The 12,266-nt window shown below is 40.1% G+C and overlaps 2 pseudogenes; both read right to left on the bottom strand.

The window, feature by feature from the left end:
* Positions 1-450: 450 nt before the first annotated feature.
* Positions 451-8,245, bottom strand: LOC127690826 (protein SETSIP-like; annotated as a pseudogene).
* Positions 8,246-8,810: 565 nt separating this feature from the next.
* Positions 8,811-8,930, bottom strand: LOC127691775 (uncharacterized; annotated as a pseudogene).
* Positions 8,931-12,266: the final 3,336 nt, after the last annotated feature.

Below are 12,266 nucleotides of genomic sequence, written 5' to 3'. Positions count from 1 at the left end.
TGAGGACCGAATTCAGATTTCTATTTCCTCTGTGAATAATAATTGTTTTAAAACCCAAATATAAATTTTTGTTTAATTTTCTCTTTAAGCCTTAATATTTTACACTAATAAAACTATATTTTGTTGTTTTGTTAGATCAACCACCAGTCTGTTCTGATTTAGTAGGCTTTTAAGAAACTTAAATTCTTCTAACCAATACATAAGAAACATAAAATTGCTCATATTACTGGGAATCACATACTGTCCTAATATGTGTGTACATAGGGTAAAGTTTAAATAAGACTAAGCATGTCTATCTTGTCAAACATTTATCTTTCCTTTATAGTTGACACATTGAAAATTTTCTCTATTGTATTTTGCTCAAGGTATTTCCCTCAAATGAGTCAAGAACTGTGGTGTTGAGAAAATAATAAAAGAAGGCTGGAATCTATCAGTGTCCTGTGCTAGTCATTATTCTTCTCCTTCATCCTCATCTTCATCTTCTTGACCTTCATCTTCACCCCCTTCATCAATATCTTTCACCTTTCCTCTTCTTTTTCTTCATCATCATCATCACGATCGATCATCTTCTGCCTTTATTCATCATCACCCACATCAGGATCTAAGTCATACTGCAGTTGATGGGGTCAAATATCATCTTGATGTACTTGCCTAACTCAACTGCATCTGCATCAGAATGCTTAGCAAACTGGGTAAGGCAGCTCTGGTTCCTCACACTGCCTACTCCTGATAGTCGTCTTATTCTGCCTTAGATTTGAGCATTTTGTCAAATCCTTTCTACATTTCCATTTGATTTCAATGGACTTTGAAAATGGGTTACCACTCTCATTCAGATCAAATCCTTTGGAGGGAACTTTATTTTCCAAATTTCATCAATTTTCATCAAAATAAAAATCATTCCGGTAACCTGATTTTGTGTCTTCAAAATTTGTCATGTCTATGGTCAAATACTACAGAGCTTCTTTGCCCTCCTTTCCCACAAGTGTAGATACTTGTGCATGGTTACCACATATAGTTAATCCCAAATATGGTGTTTTGATGATAAATGCTGCTCTACTTTCAAAATTTCCTCATTGACTTGTTCATTGAGTTTATTTATATTGTACTTTGTAAATATGTTCAAATGCTTCTTGATGGTTTTTTTTTCCCTCCTCTGTTTGGCAGGCCAGGAGAGGCTAGCTAGCTTTGGAGCAGGAACTTGTCTGTGTTTCTTAGGCTAGTGCAGGAGTGTAGATTGCCAGTTCAGGGCCATTTCGGGGTGGGGGTGGGATGTCTAGAAGCTAAAACCAGTGTTCCCTCCTGCATGCATGCTCACACCAGGTTTTGTACATATTCAATGGTAACAATTCCTATTGTCTAGAATCTACATTCTGTAACTCCAGAGAGGTAGACCTAGGGAATTCTTTCAAGTGGAAGCAAAGTGTGAACTCAAACCCATTTCCTCTAACTTGACTACCTCTCTTTCTCAGATGGGCTCCAGTCTGAAGAAGGTCATTGCTGGGCTCCTAACCTTGTGCAGAGTTACTCCTGTTGCTACTCTGGCATTCATGCCTCATCTGTCTCCTACCAACTTTTCACAGATGGCACTGAAACACAAAATGACAGTCCCATTGATCAGGCTCTTGTAATTCCCTCAAAGTATAGTTGTCTGAACTACTGTCAGAATTCAAGCTATGTCAGTTGGGTTTCTCTTTATCAGTTATAACCACGCAGAAACCCTAAAATGTGGTTAACAATTGCTATCACAAAACTTAGTTAAGTTCACCTAAAATATGATGTATTTCTAAGTTCACCTTCTTATCACACAAGCACATGCACACACACACACACACACACACACAATCTGCAATACACAGGTTCTCTGGATTTTCTTTCTTTCTTTCTTTCTTTTTTTTTTTTTTTTTTAAGTTTCCATATAGACAAGAATACTTTGTGAGTAAAATAGACTCTACCTAAACCAATTTATGTGAAACACAAGTGTGGAATTTGATAGTTTGGGAAAGTGCAAAGTCAAAGAGTAGAATTGACTCAGGAAGGAGCTGACTCAAAATACCAAAATATCATTAGGGAAATAATCAAAGCACAAATACTATGAGGAAACTAAGTTTTCTCCTGTGTTCTATGTTACCTGTGGATTTTTTAAACCTTCCTCAGATGGCTTGCCTCTGGGTTTTTCTCAGACAGGTCTTTTCTACATTTAGGCAAGATGGTTATAAAAGTTCGACATAACTGACTATCCTGATGCATGGGCAGCAGAAATTTTCTTTTCAAACACCCCTGGGGATCCCCAAAGCTTGATCTGAAAAATGCTCGGCTGGGTTACAAGGCTTGTTCTGACCCTGATATGAATCAGCCTGGCCTGATGACATGCATACTCATGCTCTGATGAGAGAACGTGTGAACGTGCTTGGTCTCACTAAGACAGGGATGGTCAGAGGGAGAACGTTTGAGGGAAAATGAGTTCTGATACTAAAAGAAATGGAACCAATTATAGGCAGGAAAACAAACAACATATTTAATGGTTCTACTCAACTTTGATTTATTTGTCTTTTGCAATATTGGGGGTCATTAGTCTGTTTTCAGTTTTATTTGTTGTTTTTGCTTTGGTTTTTTCCCTCCTGTAACTGAAACCTTGTACCTCGTTTGAGAAAATGATACACATTGAGAATGAGTAATTCTAGGCTGAAGGATTCTTACTGCCTTTTCAGAGCTTCCCCATGCCTCTTGCCATCCACATGGATTCTTGAAGCTGGTGGTGGAAAGAATTCCGGCGTCAAGGCACTGAATCCTCTCCATCAGATGGATTTTGAGAAGATTCTAATTCTACTTCTGATGTCTAACTATTCTCTTTTAATAATTACTGGTAGATGCTTCAATATAAAATGAGTACATACTCATTAAAATATTTGGAAAATGTGGGAAGTTAGGAGGCAGAAATAGCATTGGTAATCTTATATCCTCAAACAACTGCTGCTAATCCATGTTTCAGAGTACTACCATCCTACAATTTCATTATGAATGGCTTTTAAATATTTTTGTTTGCTTTGCATAGCAGTAATCATGCTGTATACATAATTTTGTATCCCTAAGTATAAAATTATAATGATAACATAGCAGAAGCTTTCTCCTGTGTTATTATAAGCTGTTCCTAAATATCCATTGTGAACAGTACCATTGATTTAATCATTTCCTTCCTATTGGACATTCAGGTTTTTTTTTTCAGCGTTTGAATAATGCTGTGATGAACACGTTTATAAATGAAACATTCCCTACATGGGGATTTTTTTTTTTACTTAGTGTAGATTGTATGGACATAGGGCATGTGTTCATATATGTATGCTGCCCTTGCAAATAGCTGCAAGACAGAGCACAAATAAGACAGCAACACTCTTTTCCATCAGAAATTGTACTATGTCATTCAGGAGAGTTGTTTCTCAAATGATACCTGTTTCCTGCACAATGAATGGTTCCTCTTGGAGTAGTGTAAAACACTACTTGCATATCCCCAAGGTGAACAATCTTTCTAAGGTTCCAAAATGTATCCCCTGAGTTGTATGTGTATGCAATCTTTTTAATAGTATTATATGAGTTACACCAATCACTTTATTCAGGATGTAGAATTTTTTTTAATTCTGATTTTATGAGGGAGGTGGTACTTATTTTTAACCTATTTATAGATTAAAAACAATTATAGATAAGTAGATATTTAGATAACTAATGAGGCTTTGAATTGTCATTTTTATTTGTTTCTCCAAAGAACAACAATAATTGTCTATGTTGACTACAGATGGCCTTTTCATCATTTACAACAAAGAATGTTAAACAGACATTAAGTCTAGCTGTCAGATATGGCTTATAGATAGGCAGAAGGTATTTTGTGGCACACACCCAAGATTTATATTTTCAGTTTCTGGCTGGACACAGGCAATTGGATCATTCTATTTCCAACCCTCCCCTTAAAGATAGATACATCTTGGTTTTTTTACTGTCTTGTGTTAGATGTCTGCAGGGAAGTCCTGGGGCACCTTATGAGGAGTCTAGAATGGGAGGGTCTAGTATGATCTAACACATTGAAACTCCTTCCCTATTTAGATGCCCAGCATAAGCCTGGGATATTATGGCTACATGCCAAAGCCAATTCTGTACTACTGGCTCCCTGTTCTTAGCCATGGTATGCTTGTGAATCTATCTAGAAGCTCTGTCCCACCATGATGTCAGCTAAACATCTTCTTGTTTACTCTATGAGAAAAGTTGAGGTGCTCTTGAATGACTAAGGTGCCAGAGACTTTTGAGTGAATGGTCAGGAAATCACTTTAAAAGATATGAGCCTTGAGAAGAGTCTCAGATGACCTTGTAAATGACTGCATATATGATGGGGGAACAGCTGTCTATTTAGATATCATGAGATACTTTACAGATACAATTTTATTTTGCCCACATTTCAAAAAGCAACACTGTGCCTAGTATAGTTTGGGTTTGTGGGAAGGCCAGAGCCAAATTTGTAGCTATGTGAGTGTGAGTTTAAAGCTTCTGGGTTTTCAACCAAACCTCATTGTGTTCTATAAGGTTAGATGAGCCAGGGGCTTCAGTATTGGGCATTGGTGAAAGATGACAAAATCAAGGATAGGAATCACTTACCATTTCTTGTTTGAATCTGAAACCTCCCATGATTATAATTGGAAAGTGGACTTTGGTGGGAAAGTCTGAGTGAGGGTAGAAAGAAACATGATTTACTGGCCCAAGAAATTTTATATGTGGCCTTCTATACCTTCAAGGATATGTATACTAAGGAGATAAATGACACCTTTCTGCTTATCTTAGCACTAATATCCTGCTAGTGTACTGAAGGCTTTGTCCTAGGTAGATGCTCTTGTTGTAACAGGACAGGTCTCATACATAGCCCATTCTGGCAGGTCTGTGACTTCTTGGTGTTAGTTTGGCTCTGTATGGTTTTCTACATCCTCTTTGGGTAAAATGAACCTGGAAGGGATGAGGGATTAATAGCTAGACAGACAACACCAACAGGGGACTGAATGCCTGGTTTTCTTCCAAAGTAAACCATATATTTACTGATGATTTCCAACGCAAAATGTAGAAAGCATGGAACCAGGGTCCCTTGACTTGGCAGGCACTGTGACCAACAGAAGAAATAGGAATCTCTGAGATTTACTGTGCCCAGACCCAGCAGGGTCCGGCAGAAACTTTGACAACTTAATTGTGTTCTTACTCAGTCACCCTCAGCTAATGCATCTTCCTGGCAAAGCAGGTGTCTTCCATAAGGAGCACCATGGGGCAGATTGTTATCATAAGAGCCTGCCAAAGTCTGCTCTAAATTGTCCCTGGACCAGTTATAATAAACCAAATAGCTACAAATAGACACCAATTTGCAGAAATGTGAGCTGTACAAAGTATGCCTTGGGCTTCAGGATGAGAGGAGAGTGTGAGGGGAATATCAGCTTTGTAGGGAGGGAGCTTCAGGTTATCATGCGGGATTGCAGTGGATGCCACTCTGAAATAGCAAATTGCTTCAGCCTTTGTGCTTTCTTGAGTTTGTCTGTATCCTGCCCCAATAGGTGGGCACTTTCACACCAGTTGATTTCAATCTTGGGATCTTTGGACTTTTGAGAGACAAAGCATTTGAGTTCCAGTAGGAGCAGGGCAGAGGGATAGGATGAAATGTGACTTATTTCTAGTCTTGCATTATAGATATACAGAGGAACTGAAATTCAAGATCTCCTTGAAAGAGTGGTGGGAGTCTGCCCAGGAGCACTCAGTGTAACTGCATAGGCCAGTCCTTACCCAGAATAAAGAATGTATTCTGGGTATTGGAGAAAAAAAAAACAAACAAAACAATGAAATCTACCAATTGTCTAGATGCTAGTGATTTAGTAAGCTAGTTCTGAGGACACTCTACCTCACTCCCCAGCAATTCACTGACAATGCATGCCGTGCAACTCAATCACTCTAGTGGACACCTTCTGAAGGTCAAAACGGAGAGGGAGGAAACTAATCCCTTGTTCCTTTTCTTCCTGTAAAAAAAAAAAAAGCAAAGAATTAAAAACAGTATCTTATGAAATTTAGAAAAAAACAAAACAAAACAGAGAAGAAATATTGCCCACAATCACACAATTTCAAAGACAAGCTATAACAACACTTCAGCAAACTCCTTTTCAGGGTTCACTGGTCCACTTGTTGGCATTTAATGTTTACCCATATTTGATTTTACATAATGTGTTATTACTATCTCTTTATAAATAACTTAATGACTACAAAATATTGCAACAGATGGGGACAATACAAACATTTTAGCAATTGCTGAGCACAGAGTGAAGTGCACAGGCAGTTTCCCACTGCGCCTTCTCGCAGAAGTCCCTTCCCCTTTCGCTGCCCTGCTCCTTTTTTGCTGCAAGCATGAGGCTTCCTCCCCTCCCTGGCCATTCAGAGAGGACCTGGCCTGGCACCAGCATATAGCTATGCCCATTTCCATAGAGGCGACCCCTAATGAACACTCCAGGAACCACCAATGTCCACTTGAGAATAGACAAACGACCACATCCCTCGCCTCTGTGGCCGAGGCTGAAGAGGCTGGCACTCTTACTGAGAAAAAGGCACTTCCCAGGTGCAGCTGGCACCTGTCCTTAGGAAAGAAGCCAAAACCGAACATCCTTGTGGGTCCCACATTTGGATCATTAAAGGAGGGTAATCAGGGGTCACAGGCAGCTGTGGCTAGTTGTAAAACACACTAGTTCCTGATAGCACCATAAAAGTTACTCCCCAGGTCAGAAGAGTTCCCTCTCGCAGTTGCTAGGTTCCTCCTTGCCGCCCGAACAAATGGCACCGTGTTTGAAAAATGACTCGCCTCATCATCTACCCTCTGTCACCCCAAAATCCAAAGAATCTCTGACTATGCTGGATATAAATGCCAAGTCCTCTAGGCCTGGGGTCGGGCTCCTGTTCTGTATAGTGGGAAGGTTTGAGAGCCTAGTCTGACTCAAATTAATAAACAGCCCTTTTGTTTCTTGCATCGGGCCCAACGGTTCTTAGAACTCTCCTGGGGTTCCCGCAGAATCACTGATACAACAATAATTTAAAATATTAATTTTCACAAAGAAGTTCCAATGAAATGAATACTGCAGATAACTATTTCCTTGGATTTAGAAATATTGCTTGATAGAATGTTTTAAAAGTACAATTATGGCATTGAAATCAATCAAATATACCGTGTATCCTTAATTTTTCTGACTTTTTCAGAACTATATATGCTTAAATTATATACCCTAGTGTCTGGTTCTTGTAGCTAATCTACGTTTTGGTATATATACTGAGACATCACTAGTATCTGACACCAATTAACTAACTCTAGTCATAGCGCCTCAGTAGGTCTCTGCAGTTATAATACAACTCTGTGTACTATCATCTAGTATTTTTTTAAACTGTCAACTTCTAATTTATTTAAATAAGTTTTATAGTTTAATTTTCTCACTGCAATAGATCAAACAAAACCTGTCTCTTAGCCCATGTAAAGGAAGTCAATGGAATAACTTCTTTATTTGTCTCCGTTTCCTTCCTCCTTCCTTCCTTCCTTCCTTCCTTCCTTCCTTCCTTCCTTCCTTCCTTCCTTCCTTCCTTCCTTCCTTTCCTTTCATTCTTTCTTTTTTGGCCAAAGAAATCAATAAACTTAAAGCTTTCCACTCATTCTCTGTGAACTTCATACCATGCATCCCAATCTTCTCCCTGTCCCCTTGTACCCACCCTCCCCCTTGCTATTTTCCTTCCAACAGAGGGAAAAAATCATGTGGAAGTTGTAGTGCACCATAGTGCATACCCTCTGTTTATACTTTGCTTGCAAATGTTCATTGCAATGACTCATTGGTCTAGTGTGAGGCCTCTGGTTTCTGCTATTCTATCAATACTGGAACCTCACACGGACTCATCTCAGACATACTGTTGCTGCCCTATGTCATGGAGAGCCCACAGTTTTGGATCCATAGGACTGGACCCTTCCTGCACTCCAGCAGTTTATTGATAGGGTAGATGTTGGAGTGGGCCAATTAAAAGCGCGTAATGTGGGCCTGAGAGGCATCTGAGTTGGCCCTGACTCCCAGTTGTCTCTCTTTTCAGCATCCACACCTAGCCTATGTCCAGGGCAACTCTGCTGTGCTCTGTAGGTGAGGTTCAGGGGCTGCTCTCTTGAGTGCTGCAGCAGATGAGGGTCGGGGTCAGATCTCCTTCTGTCAGGACCCATGGGTCAACTGCTCTACCTGCCAGAGATGGCAAGTGGTGAGGGTAGGGGAGGGCATCTCTACTTTGCCCACGCCGCTGCATGGCAGACAAGGGAAGGTGAGGTTCAGGGTCCTCTGTCCTGAGTGTTGTAGTAGGTGAGGGGGAGGGACATCTCTCCTGCCTGCTGTAGGTGGCAAAGGATCAAGGTACATTTCTTCCTCACCCATGTCACTGCCTGTCAGACAAGTTGCAGGGCCAAATCTCCTACACTCATGTCTCTGGGGACAGCTCAACTGCAACCAGGGTTAGAGCTACTGTACTTCCCAGGTAGGGTACAGGGCCTGATCTCCTGAGTGCTATAGCTGGTGAGGGGCCTCCTCAGCTCCCCTGTTCTCATAACTCCAGGCCTGGTCCTTGCCCAGACATGCCTAAATGGCTCTGTGTGCCTAAGGATCATTACCACCTAGGCCCAAGGTGCCAGGTAGATTTTCTTGCCTCCAGCTTGCTCCTTGTCCTGGAAACCCATCTGGGCCTGCGTGATCCCAGACTGGTAGTTGTCTTGGGCTCACTTTTTTTTTTTTTAATGGAATGTTAGACTAGTAATCATTCAGATGTTCATAGGTCAAAATACTGAGCACGAGATAGGTTTTCTCCTCTCTGCCACCTACTGATACAAATCTGATACCTGCAACACCACTAGGAGCCTCACTTAATATTCTTGATGTAGCAAAAAAAAAAAGTTAGTGTATGTATGTATTGTGTGTGTGTATGTATAGGTGTATGTCTGTGTGTGTGTCTAAAATGTTTTGTGAAAATGAATCCAAAGAGAAACAAATGCATTTTCCTAGTTTTTGTACTTTACATTAAATGACTGTAACCACGACCACAACAACCTTTACTAATTGTATGAAATTTGATTTTCATGTCAGCAAATGTGTGAAATATTTTCCAGCATATTCCAGAGTATAAGACCAGCACAATTGCTAGCTGAGTGTGTTTATGAGTCAGCAGCTCAGAACAGCAGCCTGATCTGATGGGGAACTGGTGCTGTACAAAAGTCCCTAACCTGTCCCTCACAGATGTACAAGATTTGGAATGTCAAACAAATAGAGCTTGGTACCCTGCAGATGGTATTCAGAGTATACACATCTCACCTGCAGTTATCCCAGCCTAGAAGAAGCCCACAGGAAATAGTAGTGTGAAGAATAGAAATGTAAGTAATAGTATAAAGTAGCATACACATAGTTGAGTTTTCACACACATCTAATCACGTGGTGGGTGTGCTGCTTAGTTTTTTGTCAATCTGATTCAAACCAGAGTCACTGGAAAGATGGAACTGCATGCGAGGAATTGATCCCACCTGATTGACATGTGGGACCTATTTTCTTTCTTAATAAGTAGTAAGGGAGGGTCTAGACCATTGTGGGCAGCATCACTCATGGGCATGTGTGTAGCAAGCCATGTAAGGAAGGCCAGTAAGCAGTGATCCTCTATGGTTTCTGATTCAGTTCCAGTCTTGTCTTTCCTTGGTGATGGAGTACTACCTGGAAGTGGGAAATCAATTAAGACCTTTCTTCTCCAAGTTGCTTTTGGTCAGTTTTTTATCATACTGACAGAGAAGCAAACTTTAAAGAAATTATAAAGCATATAAATAAGAAACTAGAGTAATATATTTAGTTCTTGGACCCTAAGGAAATTATTTTAAAATAGAGATAAACAATGTATCTATTTACATAGTATCTATATAAGTAATTATATGTAAATACATATTTAATTTCATTGTAATTATAGGCTCATATTTGCATATGTATAGCCAGAGGACTTAAATAAATGATATATTTATAAGCAGTTAACTATGCTATAATCACAAGTATTATATAATATATACAAGTACATACATACATATATGTGTATATATATGTATATATATGTATATATGTAAATATATACATGAACATAAGTATATGTACAGAAAGACACACACAAACACACACACACAGAAGAGAGAGAGAGAGAGAGGGAGAGAGAGAGAGAGAGGATGTTTGTACTCCAGGCACACTAAATATTCTATTTTCTATTAAATTATGCTATTTCAGTAACTGAGAATCCATTAAGGAGCTCTTAGGAGTTTCATCTGAGTTTTGCCATCAAGACGATGATGACAGAATCAAGAATGTAAGGCCTGCTGTGCCATGTACTCTACATTGAGAGACTGTTCCTATATATGTTCTTGTTTGACTCCATTTGGTTGATTGAAATCTGAGACTGTTCCTATATATTTTCTTGTTTGACTCTATTTGGTTGATTGACATTGTCCCCAGTGTATGGATGAGTTGAGTGATATTGTGAGGTTAAGAGATTCACTCGGGCTGCAGAGTGAGGAAATGAGGCAGCCATGGAGGGCCATTCTCAATGCAAAGAGATGATGAGTAATTTTGTGGTTCCATTTTTGTATATTCCTGCTTGGAAATTTAGAAGACTTGCCAGTATAAGCATCACTGATTGAATAGGGTTGATTCCTGTATGGCACTCAGCCTGCAATGCTGGCCTTTAATTTAATAGATTCAATCAGTGACCACTAGGGTTGGTATGGCCCATGGCTGAAGCTTAGAGAAGGGAATTTGTGAGCCCCAAAATAAAATATTGAGGATTATGTGTAGTTGTGAAATCTCCCACCAATATCTAGAAATTTTTTTAAAAAGTAACTATAAAGATAAAACTTTCTTAAGTAATAGAGCAAACAGTCACAACACCATAAAATGAACACACTTCTTAGGAGTCATGATGATGCATATATGCAGCCTCTCAGGAGCTCACAGCCAGTGGTGGGTACCAACAAACGCATCTCAGTGAGCTGAGCAGTCTCCGAGGACTAGAGTAGAGTTCAGCATTCACATTGTGAAACTATAGAAAAAGGATCTGAGCCTGGAGTCTATGTTTGTAAATGACAACCTGAATTTCAGGAAAGGGACCTGTCTAAGTTAGAGTTTTACTGTTGTGATTAGACACCATGTCCTATGTAAGTTTTATAAAAGACAATATTTAATTGAGCCTGGTTTACAGGTTCAGATGTTCAGTCCATTGTCATCAAGACAGAAGCATGACAGCATCTAGGCAGGCATGATGCAGGAGGAGCTGAGGGTTCTACATCTTTATCCAAAGGAAGCCAGGAACAGACTGGGCATGCTCAGGAATCTAGGAGGAAGATCTCCAAGCCCATCCCCACAGTGACACACTTCCTCCAACCTTCTAATAATACCACTCTCTAGGATAAGCATATACAAACCACCATATTCCACTCCCTGGCCCCCATAGGCTTATTCAAACATGAGTCTATGGGGACCATATCTAAACATAGCATAATGCAAAATACATTTAGTCCAACTTCAAAAGTTCCTGTAGTCTATAGCAACAGTCTTAACAGTGTTAAAAGTCCAAAGTTCAAGGTCTCTTCTGGGATTCATCCAATCATTTAACTATAATACCAAAGGAATACAGGAAACCAGCTGGGCAAACTACAAACTCTGCATCTTCATGTCTAATGGCAAAGCAGTCTTCAGAACTTCAACTCCTTTTTCATCTTTGTTGACTGCAACAAATTCTTTTTCCTGGGTTGGTTCTACTCCCTGTTAGCAGCTTTCCTTAGCAGGCATCCCGTGGCTCTGGCATCTTTAACTTCTAGGGGCCCCACGTCAACTCAGCTTCACAGCTTCTTGTTCCAGTGTCTGAGATTCACACATGATCTTTTGTGCATCTCCAAAGAGCTGGTGTCACGTCTCCAGCTCTGCCCTCTGTAGCACTCTAAGTTCAGGTTGATCCACTCCACTGCCATTCTTGGTGGTCATCCCATAATACTGGCATTTCCAATATAATGGGATCTTGGCACTGCAACTAGGATTCACCAAAACTTCTCATAGGCTCTCTTCATGGTACCAAGCCTCAACTTTTTTTGCATAACCCTTTCAGTCTTGGGCTGTTAATGACACCTGAGGCTGCACTTTCACCAATGGCTTTCCATGGCCTCTCGCAGTACCAAGCCTCAG

Source organism: Apodemus sylvaticus, chromosome 8 (genome assembly GCF_947179515.1).
Source record: "Apodemus sylvaticus chromosome 8, mApoSyl1.1, whole genome shotgun sequence".
In the NCBI taxonomy this organism is placed as follows: domain Eukaryota; kingdom Metazoa; phylum Chordata; class Mammalia; order Rodentia; family Muridae; genus Apodemus; species Apodemus sylvaticus.
Note: the sequence above shows the minus strand (reverse complement) of the source record. Positions and strands in the feature narration are given on the sequence as shown.